This window comes from Rhipicephalus sanguineus, chromosome 2 (genome assembly GCF_013339695.2).
Source record: "Rhipicephalus sanguineus isolate Rsan-2018 chromosome 2, BIME_Rsan_1.4, whole genome shotgun sequence".
Taxonomy (NCBI): domain Eukaryota; kingdom Metazoa; phylum Arthropoda; class Arachnida; order Ixodida; family Ixodidae; genus Rhipicephalus; species Rhipicephalus sanguineus.
In genome coordinates this window covers 180,123,466-180,144,438 of record NC_051177.1, presented here as the reverse complement: position 1 = coordinate 180,144,438, position 20,973 = coordinate 180,123,466, and the positions used below count along the sequence as shown (strand labels likewise).

The following is a 20,973-nucleotide window of genomic DNA, read 5'->3' as shown; positions in this document are numbered from 1 at the left end:
AGAATATGATACCGTAAACAAGCTTGACAAGCATTGCAGATCAGCGCGATTATTAATAAAATAAAATAAACAAAAAAAAATCAATAACCACTTAAATGATCAAATATTGAATTGAAAAAAGAAACAATCTGAAGTTAACAAAAATTTAAAGAACATCTTGGCAAAGAAATGCCTTAAAGGCTACTGGTCGTAGTTGTGACCCTACATGCAATAGAAAATAGGTTCAAAAGCTTATTCTCCCTGTCTCCGCTTTCTTTTTTTTTTGTTTTCTGTTTATCTGGTCTGAGTCGCACTTAACGCTTAAACTTCAAGAGCTTCCTTTCCGTGTACCCAGTGTCTAAGCAGTGTCCATATAAGTACATATATTTTCTCGCGTGGGTTTTCTCTTCTGTGCACGCTACGGAATATCAGGTAGCGGTTGCCTCTTTGTGTTACTGTATTCGTCATGGTATCCACACGATTGAATCTCGGTAGTAATAATAATGTAACATAATAATTGTTGGTGTTTAACGTCCCAAAACCACGATTTGATTTTGAGAGACGCCGTAGTGGACGGCTCCCGGAATTTTGACCACCTGGGGTTCTTTAACGTGCGCCTAAATCTAAGTACACGGGCCTCAAGCATTTTCGCCTCCATCGAAAATGCGGCCGCCGCGGCGGGATTCGATCCCGTGACCTACGGGTCAGCAGTCTAGCACCATAACCACTAGATCACCGTGGCGGGTCGTAATTTCGGTAGAGAATGAAATGGTGATGAATGCTGTGACGAAAAAGGGGGCAACGTGGTATCTCTGATGCTCCAGCAGTTTGCGGCCGTGTGGGCAGATAGATCAAAAGCGCTTCACGCTTCATGCGTCGCACGAGATACCCTTAACCGGCGCTGCGTTCCGAAAGACTCTCGGATTTCCACACCGTTCCTGTGCTTCTGAGGGCACCACTGATAACTTACATAGTATCCACGTGCCCTATACCTTAATGTTATTATTGTTGTGAAATTCAGGAATACACACTGTTCCCCTGTTCAACAATTGGTGTCACAACTAAAGTATCTTGCAACTCTTAGCATGCTTTCCGTAGATTAACCTAAAGCTTGCCCTCCCACACCTCCGCGTGGCCTCAGATCATACAATTCCCAATGACTATTTGTATTGACTATTTTCTAATGACTGACTTTGTTTTCAGGTATAGATAAATCATTCGTCTCCGAAGTAGGTAAGTGCACACTATGACTGTTGTTTTTTCAACACGGAAAAAGTAGCAGAGTGTAAGTTGGCGCATGCGAATTTTGCCGAAATAAGCTCAGTCTGGTGCAGCTATCTGAAAGAATTCGCACTCAAGTAATACGTGGCAATAAGTTCAGCTTTTTTGTTTTGCGACGCAAACCTCAATAAGTAGCAGAATTCTAGTTCTGTGCATCAAATATTAAGTACCGTGTCACTAAGACGTATTCATTTCAACAACTGTTTTTCTGGCATGTTAAGTTACCCACTTTGACACTCTCTCTTTTGGTGAGTAATTTGGTGCATAACATGTCACACGAGCCCACGTGCACTGTTATTTGTAAATTGCACGTCTGCGGATGAAAAATGCAGTTAGTCACAAATGATATCGACTGGACAAGGTACCTTCGACTGTTTGTTGACTAACCACAACAAACAAACAAACAAACAAACAAACGAACGAACGAACGTGCAAATGAAGCTTCCTTATCCAAGTGATATCAGCCATGACTTCAGGAAACAGTTATGCTATGCCCTTATTAATATGCAATTAACAAAATCGCTTTCATGCGGCCACACTTATTAAATTTCCAGAACCGTTCTTGCGATAGCATTCCCGTTGCGTTATTGGACAACTGCAGCGCTGTGTAATCACTTTTCTGAGGGTGTGATTGACTTGCGTGTAGGGCATCGCATGTATTTGTAACATATGTACAAAAACGCTGCATACGGAGGCTCAGCCTTTTAGTACGTATCACTGCGCAGACTGCTCAAATGCCTTTTGCTTTGAGAGCATTGCAAAGAGCGTGGGGTTGTAGACGAGTAGATGAGACGTCACGCTAAACGACACCAGCAGGAAAGACCGATGCGTCGGGTAGGGTGAGGGTTCACAAAGTGCAGGCCTTAAAATTCTTCAGGCGCCTTTATCGTGCACAAAAATTCACATGGGTATAAGCATAAGCAAAAGGGGCACTTGCCGCCTTTGCTTGAAATCGAGGATTGAATGAAATCTCGTCTGGTTGGGATGTTATGGCATGGTAGAAATAAAAACGCTGAACGCCGACCAAAAATGTGTTGAAAATATAATAACGTTTCGTCTTCCACACGGAAGCCTTCTTCACTAAACTAGTGAAGTTTAGTGAACAAGGCTTCCGTGTGGAAGCCGAAACGTTATTGTATTTTCAGCAACACCTTTTTGGTCGGCGTTCAGTGTTTTTATTTCTGCAATTCCATTACATCCGAACCAAACACCAGTACTTGCTTCCCCCTTCCCCCGCCGCGATGCAACACGGCTTTCCAGGCCCCAAGACAAAATCCTGCCGACGTCCACGGAAATTCACGAGCGGTGCTCACGAACTAAGGTAATGTGTATAGGCATGAGAGTAAAGCGACTTGCACATTATCATTCATATCATTTCGCAGGTTCTTTTATCCATACCCCTGGCAACGAAGAGCTTATATGCAGGAAACCTATTGTTCTTTATTTACGATGTTATAAATAGTGTTGAGAAATTGAGGTTGAAGCAAACACACAATGAATGAACGCTATCTTTTTTAGAAGGAATTTTTTTTATTAAAAATAGAGTCAGTGAAAACAAATCTACGAGACCGCGATCGGCTAGCCGCTTTGCCCGTACATGATCGAAGTTGCATATGCTGTGTGCAAGGTCCGCCTGTGGTCCGAGCAACTTCATATTTTCTGATTCGTCATACTATGCCTCTTGCGTCGGCAGAAACGAGTGCTGAGTATGCAAATGACATGCAGGAACTCTGAACCGGCCTCCCGAAGTCGTCGTGCTGGGGTCGATGCTGTGGAAGGCAAATTTAGTGAACGTGTGATCGTGTCGCCTTGGCGATTATTTTATATATCCGGTCAAATTCAGAGTGATTTTTGTGAGCGGTCGCCCGCCTTCGCGAGTAGTTTGTCCTAGAATAGGGTCATAAAAGCGCTAGTATAAGACTCTTCGTGAACATGATGGAGAAGGTGATGCGGAGGATTGCCTGTGCTACCAACAACACCAACTCGCCCACATCAAGCTCCTTCTTCCTGTGCTAATAAGTAAAATTTTCTTTACGCGCTGATGTTAGGAACTTAGGAATAAAGTGTAGTAATATTCGTTCTTTATACTAGATTGTATCCTAATTTGCGTGCCGTCACACCGCCGTGTGGTATGATGTGTTTGGTTTATAAAGACTGCCGGTAAAATACTTCGCTTGCTTACACAGACTGCCTGTACAATGTCTGTTACACGCAAATACAAGGTGGTGGTTCAGTGATGCTGTAAGGAAAGACGCCAGCGCGCATGTGTATACAAAAACGAATTGTGATGAACGTAATACGTTAATATAAACGCCGAATACGCCAGCATATGCCCACGTTTCTCAGGGAGAGCTTTTGCTTCTACATAATAAGCCAAAATTTAAGAAAGTTGCGACATACGAGTAGAAATGCGCATTCGCCTTTAGTGGAGCTTGCGAGGCGCCACCACTTGATGCTTCCTTGAAAAATGAAGAAAGGGGTTTGTGCCAAATGGCCCAGCTTATTAAGTTCTTGGTGTAGCTCTATTTTAAATGCTTTCTTGCTAATTTTCAAGGAGTCGCGCGTTTTTTTTTTCAGAATTTCAAATGTGAAAGGAATAACGCGTCTACAGAATCACTATAGTTCCTTATACCACTCTCCTAATAATTATGTATCGCTTGTTGCAGAGTCAGGCCCGAAGCAGTAAGTAATGTCGAGCAATATTCCATTTTATTCTGCTCAACCATTTCTCTATTCCATTCATAGATCAAGTGGGCACAGAATCAATGCGTACGCGAAACGTTCTTGTACGTTATTTTCACTTCTGCAGAATGCAGGGATAAACACTGCAGGGTATGCAGCGCCTGATTGAACAACTGAACTATAGCGTTAGCATTGGTTTTTCAAGCAAATTAAGTGAGGCATAAGACGTGAACGTTTGGTTGAATTCCTTCATTGAACCAAGGAATGGCAGTATTAGCAGACATGAGCCATCATTTATCCACCACTATCTGTCACTAACCCTGATATGCCAATTCCTTCATTTAACTAAGGAATGGCAGCATTAGCCGACATGAGCCATCATTTATCCACCACTCTCTGTCACTAACCCTGATATGCCAACAATAGCCGGCAATAGCCACCATTAAGCCAACACTAGCCGACTTTGCCCAGTGATACCTGATGCCGATACTATGCAAGTGAATGGAGGATACATGGAGACCGGTCACCGGTCATTGGACTTCCCCATTCGTCTTGCGGGGTGAAGGGGAGGGGGGGTGATCTGCGGCAAGTTGTGCTCTCGCACTGTTTTCTGCTTGCATATTGACGCTGTTACGCAGGCTCGCATGCGCTGTTTTTGCTGGGTACCCATCTCAAGAATGCTTACGCATTAATTTCGTGGTTCATGAACGAATGAGTGGTTGGGTCGTGGGCGTTCACCTTATATTTAAGTTGTTTAGCCTTTTCTCAGTGGCTTCTAATCAAACAGAGGTTAAAGTAATATATACAAATTAACGTTCAATTACGGCGCACTAAATCTTCCATATTATACTAAGCATGTGACTTGACGAAACACTAAACGCAATACACATACGCGTGATCATTGGTTGAGAAGGAAAGAAATCAACCCGGTACTCCCGGAAGTTCACGCATATTGTTCCACCCTTTCTCTTTTAAGGCAGAGCCACGACATCTTGTGGTTCGTGTTCTCGGCTGCATGGGTACTGCTCATAATTATCCTTCTGGTCGTGTTGGTTGTGACCCTGACCACTGGTGAGTAGATATTCGCGTTGTAGATTTGTTATAACGACGTCACTTTTTGCGTGACTTATTCGCCTTCTAAAGTCACGAGGAAAAGTTCGGTGACCATGACACCAGGAAAAATGAAAATTGCTTCTAGCACAGCTCCACAGCGTATAATCACTCTAGTGCTTAGCAAATATTTTACGCGCACACTCAGGTTGTACTGCTCTATTTAAAGGAACATACTCAGGCTCTAAAAAAGCGGTTGATCACTCCGTCGTAGGAATCAGAATAACACGAAAGTAAAGCGTGCCCTTACAAAAGTAACTGAATGCTTACTGTACATTGTATATTGATGTCTGGCAGCTAGTGACGCCGTTTAACGTGTATGCACCCACTTTGATTATTGGTGGTACATCTCCATCCCGACGACTAACGTCCATGTTAAATGATTAAACAAACCCTTGTGGTAGCTGTAGTAGTTAACGGTGAAAGCGTTATCAGTGAACGAGGTGTGGTAGCCAGAAGAGCGTCGCATATTCGACGCAGAACTTCAATTCAATTCAATTCAATTCAGTTTATTCCGACATCACAGGAGACATTACAAAAGTCACAACAGTGATGCTGTGGGGCGAAAGCAAAAAGCCATTAAGGCTTGACGAAGGCTTTCGCACCATTTGACAACATAGCAACAGCAGCATGAGATCATCAGTTATTATACAATATCAGAACATGTACTTCAAGGTCATGCCGATTTGCATTTTATTAACACGTTCAAAAACATTTACAGAACGGAGCAGTATAAATGGTTTATTGTAAGAAACTGTTTAAGGATAGTGGCAGTAAGTAGCTCATCATCTGGCGACCATAGTTAGTACGTGTGTAAGGAATTTTCCAGTCATCGGTGGCTCGTGTGCTATAGGGGCAGGTATAGGGTTTCAAACGCGCTAAATCAGTAAGAAAAGAGTCGTGATTCTTTCGGGAAGTACGATATCGCTTCATTAAAATTGTATTGTACATCTCAGGCATTGGTTGTAAATTAAGGGCTTCGAAAATGGGTTTGGAATGTTCATCGCGAGGAACACCTGTAATTATGCGCACAGCCTTTTTCTGTAATCTATATATTCGGCCTAAGTTCTTTTCCGATGTGGTGCCCCATACTAGATAGCAATAGCTTAATGTAGATAAAAATAGCGAAATATATAGTAAGAGTTTAATTTTTTGTGGCAAGAGAAAACGTAAGCGCGATAAGATACCTACAGTACGAGAAAGTTTAGTATGGACAAACTCAGCCTGATCCTTCCATAGCACGTTTTCGTGGAAAATTACTCCCAGAGTTTTCACTATCGGTTCAATTTTAATAGATTCTGAGCCAATCACTAATGATAAATCGCAGTTTACGGGCTTATTTATTGGACGAAAGAGCACAGATTTTGTTTTTGAGGCGTTTATAATTAGCGAATTTCTTATGCTCCAAATGTGCAGCAGTTTCAAGACACTATTTGCTTTGTCAACTTTTTTATGCAAATCGCAGTCCTTCAAAAATAAGCTGGTATCATCTGCATAAATAATAAATGTTGTATTGTTATCGATGTTTGCCAAGTCGTTCACATACAGGTTTTGTTAAAAAGCAGGGGACCCAGAATACTTCCTTGGGGCACGCCATGTGACAGTTTTTTAAAACTAGATGCGTAGCCATTAATATCTACTTTTTGCTGTCGGTATTTCAAATAGGTTTTTATGACATTCATAAAGTTCCCCCGAAAACCATAGTGTTCTAGTTTTTTAACTAATGTAATGTGGTTGATTCTGTCAAATGCTTTTGAGAAATCTACAAGGATTCCAAGTGTATATATTTCCTTTTCAAATGCATTGAGTATGATTTCTTTTTGCATTAGTAGGGCAGTTTCTGTTGAGCGCTGCTTTGTGAAACCAAATTGAAAAGGCGTCATAATGTGGTGCTTGGTTAAGAATGACACTATTCGTTTATGTAACAACTTTTCAATTACTTTAGAAAATACAGGTAAAATAGAAATTGGTCTGTAATTGGTCATGCTATTTTTGTCACCACCTTTGAAAATAATAGAAACTTTGGCTATCTGAAGACGACTAGGAAACGTGCCCAATGAGAAGATTAATTTAATGATGTATTCTAAAATAGGAGATATGACATGAATAACATGCTTCACTGGACGGATTTTTAGACCGTCTACGTCACAACACCTGCTATTCTTCAGTGACATGAAATCTGCCGTAACCTCCTGTGTAGTCACTGGAAATAGAAATGCACTTTCGCCTACTTGCGAACCCATGAATCGCGCAAAATTATTGTCGTGCGAGCTCTCTCCAATAGAGGTAAAGAATTTATTGAAGGCTTCAGCAAGGTCATCACCAGTTAGAACGCGCTTGTCTACAATGAGTTTAGTCGGGTATGTGCTATCATCCGAGTATGGGTGGAGCAACATGTTTAAATTTTTCCAGATGGCTTCGGACGTTTTGGTTTTTTCAGGGCTGAAAAGATTGCTAAAATATTCAAGTTTGCTGTTCCTTATTAAAGAGTTTGTAGTATTTCTATGTTTTCTAAATGTCTTGAAGTCTTCTTTGTCTATAGATATTAAAAATTTCTGGTAAAGTGCATTTTTTACTTTTATAGCTTGAAGGCATTCCGAAGTAATCCAAGGCTTTCTTGCCTTGCGTGGTCTGCGTTTTGCTTTGAGCGGAAAGCACGTGTTGTAGGCTTCACTAAAACGTTCGATGAAAATATTATACGCTGTGTCTGCATCAGTTTCACGGAAAACAGCGTCCCATTTTATCTTGGATATATATGTAGCGAACATATCAATTGTACTAGGACATATGTACCGGAATGGTGTAGGCGGGGGCATTGCATCCATAAGTTGAAGTTTCTTTTGACTTAAAATTGAGTAAACAGGTAAGTGGTCGCTAATATGTGTCTTAAGGACACCCGAGCAAAGAGGTGCACTTGTGCAATTTGTTATAATGACGTCGATAAGTGTGCAGGATTGGGCATGAAATCGAGTGGGGTGTTTCATAACATTTTTAAATGCGTTTGATTCCATGATATTGCAAAGTTCAAGACGTTGGGGGCAGGAAGTTAGCATATCAATGTTTAGGTCACCCCCGATAGTAAGATTGTAACCATTTTCATTCACCCACGACAAGAAAGTGTCTAGAAACGTAAGAAAGTTGCACATGTTACATTTGGGGGGGCGGTATACCACAGAAAAAATACCCGAAGAACATTTTACAGTCATAATCTCGTAATCGTCAGTAACCACAGAAAAAGCCTGGAGTATTTCACACTCAAACACATCTTTGACCAGGAGCATAACACCACCACCTAATTTATCACTGCGGTTCAAGAAATACGTGGCATAGCTAGGTATACGAAGAACGTCGGATTCATGGCGATACCAGGTTTCAGTAACCTTGATGACGTCAAAGGAGAACTCAAACGATTCAAGCAGTATCGCTATTTCATCTGCCTTGTTTCTGGCTGATTGCGCATTTATATGAAGGTAGGAAATGTGGTGTTTTCTACCAGATAACAATAGACTCAACTGGTGTGGCGTTAAGCAGTCTGCAGCCATTTTCTTTTTGCCCTGTTTTTCTTCTAGCTTTTTGTTTGCTAAAGGATGAAGCTCAACAAATTTAAACAATCTTTTCCAGATCGCTCTCAGTAGTTACCAGAAGCACCCTCGACTTCTCATCCTTTCGCGCAAACATTTTGCCGCCTTTCGTCCAGGCAAATCGCCATTCGACTTCCTTCTTGCGCGCTACAGTTTGTCCCAGTAGCTTTTTTAACTGTGGGCATAGGTGTTCGTTGACGTAGACAAATGTTTTTCGTGGGAAACCAATATCAGCTGTCGGTAAGCGCAACTTTTTCGCCTTTTCCAGAACTGCGTCTCGCTTAGACCGGTTGTTGAACTGCACAACAATATGAGGGCAAGATGCATCCTTAGCAGTCACGCGATGGCAAATTTCTATGTCATCTTCCTTCACTGATTCGCCGACAGCTTCTCCAATCTTCTGAACGACCCTTGTCAACCGTTCGCCCTCCACGGAAGGAACATTTTTCACTTCAATATTTCGGTTTCGCGAGTACTGTTCTAGGGCGGTAGTCCTACGTTCATAGTTGAGAACGACCTGCTTCAGTTGACTGCAATCAGTCTTCAGAACATCATTTTGAGCCTTTAGCTCACCGTTTTCTTTTTCAAGCCGCGAGCACAGAGCCGAAATTTCTTCAAACTGCTTATTAAAAAAGTCTAGACTTGTTTTCACATCACGTATTTCCTTACGCAGCTCTCTCTCCAGGGCAGTCCGCATTTCGCGAAACTCTTGTTTCAACTCTTTAAACTGTTTTTCCATTTCGGCTGGCGACATCAAAAAAACACTATGGCAGCAGCAGCAGCAGCAGAAAGCAACAGAACACTAAGGAAAGAAACAACGATAGTACTGACCTGTAAAAACAATATGCAATGGTTCAGTAGGCTGTGCGCAGATCCGCTGCTGCTGCCAAAGTGTGGTTCAGTACACCTGGCGATGCTCCGAGCTGAACAGCTATCCAGGTGGCGCTCACAGCGGGTCACAACAAAAATCACAGCATATCCACGGAGTGAATGAGGATGAGTGGGCGAAGCTGCGGAGGTTCATCGGTAAACCGTGAATCTTCCGTGAATTCTGCCCAGTACATCATCACCGACGTCAGATCGGGCGCGTTTATACTAAAGGTTCGATGAGTTATGACGACTTGCAGCTCACTTTAATTTTACATGTACGCTGTGAATTTTCATTGTTTAGAAAACCATTGCTTTAAAAAACATCTGGCGTCTTTCGTTAAGCAGCTGGCGTCTTTTCGTTTTGCTTTAGAAACATGTGGCGTTCTCTCGTTTTGCTTTTAGAAAACATCTGGCGTCTTTCGTTGGTTTATTTCATCAATCAACGGCGTTTTGAACAAAATTTTTATTGTTTAATCACGCACAGGAGAAATCTCACCAGGCACTACCTTGGAGGTAAACAATGGCTACTAATGGGAATGAGAGACAGAAGAAGTCGGCTTTTAGCTAACACTTACACTTCTACTTCTACTAACGTTTCCTACTGGAACATGCCAATGGCTGCTAATGGGGAATGAGAGACAGGAGAATTCTGCTTTTAGTTAACGCGCACGCTGCGAATTTTTTATTGTTCAACAACGCACAGGAAAAATCTCCCACCGGCACCACCTTGGAGGTCAAGATCTGGTACTAGCGTTACGACTGGTTACGCACTACGACTACGACAACTACGAGGGACGAACGGGTGCCGCCTTAAAGGGCCCCTCACCAGGCCACATGGCAAATTTTAGTTAGACGCTGGAAGTTGCGTGCCGAATTAAGAGCAGTATGCCGCAAGAATTTTTCAAATCGGTTCATTACGAGCTGAGAAAAACAATAATTTGTAGCGGCGCGAAACCATGATGCGAGGAGGCGAGTCTCAAGCCCTTGCCACTCGCCCCGCGTAGCCTTCGTAAGCCAAATCGCTTCCCCGCCCTCTTCACTTGACACGTACGCATGAACACGTCATGCGCATGCATGGTCACGTGCGCATGACGTGCCCGAGCCAGCCCGAGCACGCGAGCGGCGTTGCACGGCCTCTACCTTTTTTTTTATGTAGCGGCCGTGGGCGTTGTGTCGGCGTTCTCTGTGGTTTACTGCCTGTTTCTGCGGGACGGGCATGAAAGTTGCGACATTTGTATGGGCACGAGAGTGGCGGTATCATGAGCCAGTGCGCCTTAACGTTTACTTGGACGCGGTAGAATTAATGAGCATAATGAGTGCTCGAACGCGCCAGAACATTACTTTTGTTTCCACGGCTGGCGTCTGCTCGATGCTCTAACCGCGGGTACACGAACGCATGGGAAACGGAGGCACATTAGCCGCGCATCTCGCTGCAATTCACGAAAAAAAATGAAAAAAGACGCACACATTCCCTTTGTGTGTCTCATTATTTCTCTCAAGTTTTATGATTACATTCAAACAGCATATTACACAAACTACACATGTCGTGTCCGCAGTGTCACGTGCTACTGTTGGCGACGTCAGAGCACAGTCGTCTACGTAGAGGAGCGACGTCACAGCACTACCAACTACGTGGGGCCATTTTCTCATGTACGTCATCCCCTCATTCTCTGGGCGCACGCCCGCGAGAGGAAGGGCAAGCAGCGTTCACATTGAAATTTGACCCATTTCCGCGGCGCGTAGCGTTGCAAATTTTGGCAGACGTGATCGTGAACGCCCAGTGTATGCATTGCGCTTGTTAGCTCAAAATTGTCAAACCTGGTGAGGGGCCCTTTAAGGAGCTTCGCCCCTAAAACACGACCACGATGATCACAGCCGTGCCCTGATATGATACGGGGCGATGCGTCGAGGCTATTTGAAAGGTCAGCAGTCACTCCCACGATGACCACCGTATTTCCCTTGACACGGGGCAGTGCATCGACGACATGCGCTGTAAAAACAATGAGCAATGGTTCAGTAGGCTGTGCGCAGATCCGCTGCTGCTGCCAAAGTCGCCATCCCGCGGCATGTTAAAATGTGATTGAACACCACGGCCGGACTAGAGGGAAACGCAAAGCGCGTCGTGCCGCACCGGTAGCCCGGCTATGGCCCGGTCGCGATTTCTCTCGGGGCGAGCGCGTGAGCATAGAACGCGATGTGACAGCCAGGTGAGGCAGGCGCGCGTCGCGGAGCTAAGTTTGGTTTGTGTTCGTGTGATGCTGAGCGAGGCCGACGCTCGTACGACGCTTGGGCAAAGGTCGCCACCTCGCGGTGTGTTAAGGCATTGACAAAATTCAACTTCTATTGAAAACGCGCCGAATGGGACGGACGCGTAACGCGTTCCAGGTGCTAGTCGCAGAGGCCACAGCAATGACGAATTACTTTACCTTACCACTCCCAGAGGTCAACACCACCCAGCCGACCGGGAGAGTGGTAGATATAAAAGTCGCGTTCGTAAAGCCTCCAGAGTCTGTGACCGTGACGCAGTGGATAGCGTGCCCGGCATCTGTTGTTGCGGACCGAGCGGTCGTGGGTTCGATGCACGTTGGCGGTATTTTTTTTCTTTGCAATCTGGTTGTGTATATTTTTTCTACGTCATTTCCGTGACGGAAGTACGTAACTGAAGTCTTGGTGGACGCCGGCATAAAACACTTTCGTGTTAAAAACAAAAAGGCGTGTGCTACCTTCTGCTTTCGCCTAAGACGAAAGAAGGCGAAACCCATATTCTGTCTTTCTTTCCTCGGTCTATTTTATTGATGCTTTTTGCAACAGCGATGAATCTGAATTGGTCGCCACTTCAATAAGCAAACACTTCAATCTATATGGAGGAGTGTTAAAGTTTTCTAAGAAATTGCCTCAGAGGGACGTAACAGAATTTCTATACATTTTCCTCGCATGCAAGCAGAACCGGAGTCCTTGATGGATATGTTCAAAACCATCGCTCATGTTTTCCCCTAAACATTCTAAAGTTGTAAAAAATTAACGTTGTTCCTACGGCTGCGAATAAGCTAGTTAAGATCTGCGCCGCCTGTATGGAAAGAACGAGTGAGTAAGAAACAGTTAACACACACTTGTTTCCTGAAACATAGCAACAAATTTTCGGACTACCTTCCTGGTGCAGTTTGCGAAATTCCGTTGAGTTACGGCGCATCTATACGTATACGTAGGCGCAGGGCCAACGTGGCCATAAAATTATTTTTTGACAGCGAAGTTGTCCTTGCGGACCGTGCACCGGTGTGGTGCGGGCTTCGCTAAAAGAGGCCGCGTGATCAGGGGGAAAGGAGGAGCCTGAGCTTGAGAGGAGGAAACGGAAGAAGGTCACGTGATCGACCACGGAGAGAAGGTGTAAATGAAGGGGGTGGTGAATATCAGAAAGAAATAAACGAACTAAATTTCCTTGCAGAGGCGGCGTTAGCCTGAAGAAAGGGGCGACGGCTTCCATCGGGGACGGTTTTCACGGCGTGAAACTGGCTTGAATGTTTTTCCATCTTATAGCGTGATTTAGTGAAGTGGCAAATGAGAGTTGCGGCTGTTATGTATCACCGCTAGACTGAATTGGGTCTTCGAGTAATGAGCCATTTTCCCCTGTATAGTAATACGCGCAGTCATAGCGATAGTTTAGTGTTGAATTGGCGACAAGCTTTTCTTCTTTTCTGGCAATCTTTAGACGCTTTCTTGAGCTAATAATGCCAGTGATAGCGCAAGATATCTTTCTTTCTTATATGCGCCTTGTGATCGCTTCTTTCCGGCGTTGTATTTCCAGATGGCGCTAACGAAAGAATCACCGTACCCGATAACGAAGACTATAATCCTGGCGAGGCGGCCGAAAGAACTATTGCAGTTCCAAGGATATTCGTGGAAGGTACGACCACGCTGATGTTCCGGATGAACCAAAATTCAACGGGTTCACGAAACTATTTCGCCTGTGATTTTACTCTTGGCTCTGAAATTAACTTTCGCAACTGGCTGCAAGTGTACATTTCAAGCATGAAGATTCCGGCGCGAAATAAATTACGTTTAACGCAGAGTTCTTTGTTTACCTTTCTGAGAAAAAATAGCTTCATATGTACTGGTTTAAAAGGATGAAAAGTTGGGCGATTTGGTGTTGTAGTTTTCTTAAATATTTCAGCGCGAAGGGTCAAGAACAAAGATAACAAATGTACTGGACGAGCGCGGACTCACAACTGCTCAAAGCTCTTTATATGCTTATCAGTTCCGACTGATATTATAGACTAAATGATGCTTCTCTGTATACATATTCCCACGCCCGCTTCATGTTTTATTTTGATGTATTCGGGTTTGACCAGCAAAGACTGTCAGCAACGCTCAGCGCAAACCGCACATCATTGTTCGAGAAGCTTCGCGATTATTGTAGATGGTTTTGTTAAGATTTCGCGCAAGACGCGAACACTCGAGCTTATTCTAGACCTTGCGCGACAACCGGCGATAACGCTGGAATATTCCACGTCACTGAAGTAGAGCACCAAGTCGGGCTAGTTGGTTAAGATTCATTATGACGACTAAAACTGCGCTAAAAACACAAAGACGAGCAAAAAAGGACTCGCGCGGCTGCGCGAGTCCTGTTTTCATCGTCTTTGTCTTTGTGTTTTTAGCACAGTTTTAGTCGTCATAATGTATTCGACGTCACATGTATAAATGCCGACGCCCTTCACCGCTGGTCAGTTGATCGATGGTCGACGCTCTGTTCGCCGCTATCAGTGTATTGCTGTAGTTGACCTTCAGTATCCCGGCCACAAGTTCAGCCAAATAAAGTTTCATGTCTGACGTGCCGACTGCTGCCCTCATCGACGTCACGACCACGTGACATCTGGTGGAGGTGCTGCTTCCTTGATATTCCGGACACCTACGAAAAGCCGGGAACCAAGCCCACAGCGTGAAGAAAGCGTCGAAGACCTCGTGCAACAAGAAGACCCGGAAGACATCCCGGATCGCCGAGCTAGCCGCAGGCAGCTAGGACTACAACCCGAGTTCGGACCACTACCCTACAAGAACAAGACCACGACGACGAAGACGACAGGCACCATGACGGCTGCTGTGTCACCTCAACGAGTCGTCATGAATCAGCACAGGGAGCCGCCGACTTTCCGAGGATCACCATGTGAAGACCCGGAAAGCTGGTTGGAAAAATACGACCGAGTTGCTCCCTTCAACAACTGGGACTGTGACGAGAAACTTCGCCACGTTTACTTCGCCCTTGAAGATAGCGCCAGGACATGGTTCGAAAACAGAGAGGCCACCTTGACGACCTGGGACCTATTTCGCACCACATTCCTTGGAACCTTCGCAAGTGTCGCGCGTAAGGAAAGGGCCGAGACCGTGCTGGAAAGCCGTATACAGCTCCCAAACGAGAACGACGGAATATACACAGAAGAAATGACCCACCTGTTCCGTCACGCCGACCCTGCCATGTCTGAGGAGAAGAAGCTCCGATTTCTAATGCGAGGAATCAAGCAAGAGCTGTTGGCGGGCCTTGTTGCAACCCGCCCAGAAGTGTCAACGAATTCCTTACAGAGGCCACAACAATAGAAAAGGCGCTTGAGATGCGGACAAGACAGCACAACCGCCGCTCACCAATAACCGACTACGCCGAAGTTCAAGCCCTCAGCACCGACGACCTGGGCGAGACCATCCGAGCGGTCGTGCGTGAAGAGCTGCGTAAGATGTGTCCGGAATCGCGGCCTCGAGTGGACTCGATCACAGACATTCTTCGTGAGGAAGTCCGGCAATCGCTTGGAATTCTCGAAGCACCGCAGGCTCAGCCGGAAGTCATGAGCTATGCTGCTGCAGCCCGATGCAACGCCCCCCCCCCCTCCTCGCCCGCGCCAAGACGCCGCGCCGCCGCAGCAGTTCCGCCGCCAGGCACCGCCGCCACCACCACCGACGCCATACCGCCCGCCGACAGGACAACGATGCGCCCCCCGAAAGACCGACGTTTGGCGCGCCCCTGACAGCCGCCCGCTCTGCTGCCACTGCGGAGAGGCCGGCCACACGTACCGCCGCTGCCAGTACCGACAGATGGGGCTACGCGGATTCGCCGTAAACGCGCCGCGCCCGCTGCCAGGCGAACGACCTCGCGACATCGACGACTACCTCACCGGAACACAGTGGTAAGAACGACGACCTTCCTGCTCGTCGTCGCCCGTCCGCTACATGTCACCACACCGTCGGCAGCACACTGGCCCAAACCTGGGCTGGTCGCCTAGCCCGTATCCGGGAAACTAAGGGCAGCAACCGATGGAGGTGCGGTTGCTGTACGACGAACTACCGAAGATCCTCCGCCGACGACGACGACGCGACAAGACCTGCCGAACACGACGCAAAGCAGACGAAGCCCTGACGACAAATCTCGGTCCCTTATGAAGACATGTCGACGCGACGTAGAAGCAGCGGGACAAGCCGACCTAGCCGTGACCCGATGCCGCGATTTAACCGCAACGCAAGACGACGGATTAGCGACCTCGACGTACTATTCGACGGCCACAACGTTACCGCTCTCGTCGACACTGGAGCCAACTATTCCGTCGTCAGTGGACCATTCGCCAAAAGATTGAAGAAAGTTAGGACCGATTGGCATGGCCCCGATATCCGACCTCTGGGGGCCATCTAATAACTCCAGCTGGAGTCTGCATCGCAAGAGTCACCATCAATAACCGGACTTATCCTGCGAGCTTTGTAATCTTACAGCATTGCTCCAGGGATGTGATACTTGGGATGGACTTCCTAAGCCACCACGGCGCCGTCATCGATCTGAGGTCTGAGTCCATAACACTAACCTCAGAAAAAGCGCTGCCGCCACACACGACGCCAGGAAACCCTGTATTGAATGTGATAGAAGAGCACGTCACCATTCCTCCTCTCTCCAGCATCATCATTACCGTCGGCATCGAAGAACCCACAGACTTTGAAGGTGTCATTGAGGGCGATCAGCACCTACTTCTGAACCGTCAGATCTGCGTCGCAAGAGGCATAGCCGAGCTGCGTGATGGCAAAGCAAAGGTAGTGCTGACAAACTTCAGCCACGAATATAGGCACCTCAACATTGGTACGACGGTCGCCTACATCCACGAATTCGTGGACGCCAGCAATGCTTTCGCCCTCTTCGATGCCACCGAACCTGCTTCGACGGATCGACGCACCCAACTCGATTTCGACGTCAGCCCGAGCCTCTCGAAGCACAAGCAAGACCAGCTAAAAGCCCTGCTCCTACAATTCAAGGACTGCTTCTCGTCGTCGTCAAGAATTCGACAGACCCCAGTCGCGAAACATCGCATCATAACAGAAGAAAGTGCCCGAACAATTCTTCAGAGCCCGTACCGAGTTTCGACGCCAGAACGCGAGGCCGTTAAGAAACAGGTCGACGAAATGCTACGCGACGACATCATCCAGCCGTCGAAGAGCCCGTGGGCATCCCCCGTGGTGCTAGTGAAGAAGAAGGATGGGTCTCTACGTTTTTGCGTCGATTATCGCCGCCTGAACAAAGTCACGAAGAAGGACGTTTATCCCCTTCCGCGGATAGATCAACTGCACAACGCCAAGTACTTTTCGTCGATGGACCTCAAGACCGGCTACTGGCAAATCGAAGTCGACGAGAGAGACCGAGAAAAGACTGCCTTCATAACACCAGACGGCCTGTTCGAGTTCAAGGTCATGCCCTTTGGTCTTTATTTGGAACAGCGACTTTCCAACGTGTCATGGATACAGTACTGGCTGGCTTGAAGTGGCAGACTTGCCTCGTGTACTTGGACGACGTCGTTGTGTTTGCCTCAAACTTCGACGAACACCTACGGCGGCTTGAAGCTGTACTTCAAGCAATAAAGAGCTCCGGACTCACCCTGAAGGCAGAAAAGTGTCGCTTTGCGTACAAGGAGCTCTTGTACTGGGGCACGTGATAAACAAGTCCGGAGTACGCCCTGACCCGCAGAAGACAGTCGCCGTCGCTACATTCCCGCCACCTGCCCACAAGAAGGCCGTGCGTCGATTTCTCGGTCTGTGCGCCTATTACAGGCGGTTCGTCAAAAACTTCGCCCGCATCGCCGAGCCACTTACTAACCTTACCAGGACAGACGTCGAGTTCAAGTGAGAAACACCCCAGGAGGAAGCATTTCAAGAACTAAAACGACGCCTACAAGACGCCTCCGTTACTCGCGCATTTCGACGAATACGCCCAAACAGAAGTGCACACCGACGCAAGCAATGCAGGACTCGGCGCCGTTCTTGTGCAGAGGACTGACGGATTCGAAAGGGTAATCAGCTACGCAAGCCGGTCGCTATCAAAGGCGGAAGCCAACTATTCTACGACAGAAAAGGAGTGCCTCGCCATAATCTGGGCTACATCAAAGTTTCGCTCCGACCTCTACGGCAGGCCCTTCAAAGTTGTGAGCGACCACCAGGCCCTGTGTTGGCTATCTAACTTGAAGGACCCTTCAGGTCGTCTCGCACGATGGAGCTGGAGACTTCAAGAATTCGACATTACCGTCGTCTACAAGTCCGGAAGAAAACACTCTGACGTCGACTGCCTGTCTCGTGCCCCCGTAGACCCGCCGCCGCAAGACGACCAGGATGATGACTACTTCTTGGGAACCATAAGTGCCGACGACTTCGCTGAACAACGGCGATCCGACCAGGAACTCAGAGGCCTTATAGAATACCTCGAGGGCAAGAACGCCGTCGTTCCGAAAGTGTTCAAGCGAGCACTGGCGTCGTTTTTCTTACGCAACGGCGTTCTCCAAAAGAACTTCTCACCACATCAAGCCAAGTACCTTCTCGTGGTGCCTTCAGAATTGCAACCAGAAGTCCTCCAGGCCCTGCATGACGACCCGACAGCAGGACACCTCGGTGTTTCCCAAACGCTGGCAAGAATACAGGAAAAGTACTATTGGCCGCGCCTTGCCGCCGACGTAGCTCGCTACGTAAGGACATGCGAGACTGTCAGCGACGCAAGACACCGCCAACAAGATCAGCGGGCTTTCTTCAGCCGATCGAGCCACCTCGGCGACCGTTTTAGCTGATTGGGATGGACCTCCTGGGCCGTTCCCAACGGCGACTAATGGTAATAAGTGGCTCGTCGTAGCTACCGACTACCTGACCCACTGCGCCGAAACAAAGGCCCTACCTAGAGCCAGTGCCGCCGAGGTAGCGAAGTTCTTCGTGGAAGACATCGTCCTGCGTCATGGCGCCCCAGAGGTCCTCATCGCCGACAGAGGTACGGCGTTTACTGCGGAGCTAACTCAGGCGATCTTGAGGTACAGCCAGACAAGCCACCGCCGGACCACTGCCTACCACCCTCAAACCAATGGCCTCACCGAGCGGCTAAATAAGACCATCACCGACATGCTGGCCATGTACGTTGACGTCGAGCACAAGACGTGGGGTGCCATCCTTCCGTACGTGACCTTCGCGTACAACACCGCTGTGCAAGAAACGACGCAGGTAACGCCTTACACTTTGATCTACGGAAGGAGCCCAGCAACGACACTCGACGCAATGCTGCCAACGGCCACCGACGAAGACAATCTCGACGTTGCTGCCTATTTGCAGCGCACCGAAGAAGCTCGACAGCTCGCCCGCCTACGCATCAAGAACCAGCACAGGGTCGACAGCCGCCACTATGTTCTTCGACGACGCCACATGGAATACCAACCCGGTGACCATGTGTGGGTTTGGACATCGATACACCGTCGTCGGGGACTTAGCGAGAAGCTTCTTCGGCGATACTTCGGGCCATACAAGGTGGTTCGACGTCTCGGCGCTCTAGCCTACGAGGTTATCCCGGACGGCATTACGAGCTCTCAAGGGCGCCGTGGACGATCTGAAGTCGTCCATGTCGTGCGCCTTAAGGCGTGTTATTCTTGTTAGCGAACCTTAGGACTGTACCTTTTGCTTTATTATTGTAATTTTGCTTGTACTTATTGCTTGATGTAATTTATTTGTGTATGCTCTTGTTTTTCTATGCTTTTTCACAAGCATCGGGACGATGCTTTTTCAGAGGGGGGAAATCCCACGCCCTCTTCATGTTTTATTTTGATGTATTCGGGTTTGACTAGCAAAGACTGTCAGCAACGCTCAGCGCAAACCGCACGTCATTGTTCGAGAAGCTTCGCGATTATTGTAGATGGTTTTGTTAAGATTTCGCGCAAGACGCGAACACTCGAGCTTATTCTAGACCTTGCGGGACAACCAGCGATAACGCTGGAATATTGGACGTCACATGTATAAATGCCGACGCGCTTCACCGCTGGTCATTTGATCGACGGTCGACCCTCTGTTCGCCGCTATCAGTGTATTGCTGTAGTTGACCTTCAGTTTCCCGGCCACAAGTTCGGCCAAATAAGGAGTTCCATCTCTGACGTGCTCGTCGACGTCACGACCACGTGACAATATCTACAATGACTTCTGTATGTTTCATTCGCTTTATTAAAACTTTGGTTCTGAATAGGTGCTCGTCCGGTCCATTTCCTGTCTTGGTCCTTGTTCCTTCGCGCTCAACTTTTCGTGTATGCGCAATTCATTCTCCAGCTATTTTACCACAATTGTGGTTCATGGCTGGGTTTTCCGGTGAAGTACAGAATAGCAGCAATTTCGCCTGGCGAAATATGGCAGAGCCAAGTCTACCCGAATTAGTGAAAACGTGTAGCAATTCATATAGCCCGTTCGCCAACCCTTCAGTGAAAGTGCCTGGCGTGTGTAGTTTCAATATCCCGTCAACCAAAGTCGGCAACAAAATCAAGATATTACTTAGGCGTTCTAGTGCCTAGCTATAAATAGTGGCGCGTGAAGGCCAGGTCAAAACTTTCTTTTCCGCCGTTGTGCGTCTCTTCAGTTGTTAGACAGCGTTTGTGGTGTCCTGACTTCTTTCTTATGTTCGTGTTTGCACGCCCTGTCTTTTTAAATGAACAAGTCCTCAAAAACGGCTCATCGAGTAACTGAAATAAATTGGCTCTATTTCAAGGATCCGGCAGTGTTTCCGTTGTGGCTCGTGCTCCAAATCGCCTAATACTTCCACTGACTTACGCTAGGCAGTGTTAAGCATCGTTACTCAAGGGGAAAATGCGTAATTAGTGGGGCCTTCCATTCGTCTAAACGTGCCCTCAGAGACTGGCCTCCGAGACTGACCTGACAAAGGAAACGCCCTTTAGGAGCGTCGTTATATTTGTAAGCAAATGAATCATGCGGTCTTGTGGCGTCTCCAGACAACAAACTTTGACTATGTCGTGATGAAGGGACGCACCAACGCCATTGAACTTAATGGACTGAATTAGGAGATGCAGTCAAACGAAGCATCGGACATGGGTCCTTCCAAATGAGTACAAAACGCTGCGACTCTGCAGATTACGGATGCTGCGTCTGTCGCTAACACTGTGCTACTTCATTTGGTCACGTCTTTGCGATTGATCTTGTCGCAATCAAAACG

The 20,973-nt window shown here is 47.1% G+C and overlaps 1 long non-coding RNA gene across 1 annotated transcript in view; it reads right to left on the bottom strand.

Annotated features, from left to right (window-relative positions):
- Nucleotides 1-495: 495 nt before the first annotated feature.
- The window catches only part of LOC125757266 (uncharacterized), a 116,145-nt gene continuing 95,667 nt past the window's right edge, over nucleotides 496-20,973 (bottom strand). Inside the window, exon 2 of the long non-coding RNA XR_007415193.1 lies at nucleotides 496-596. This is a non-coding gene — a long non-coding RNA (uncharacterized LOC125757266). The remainder of the gene's footprint in view (nucleotides 597-20,973) is intronic.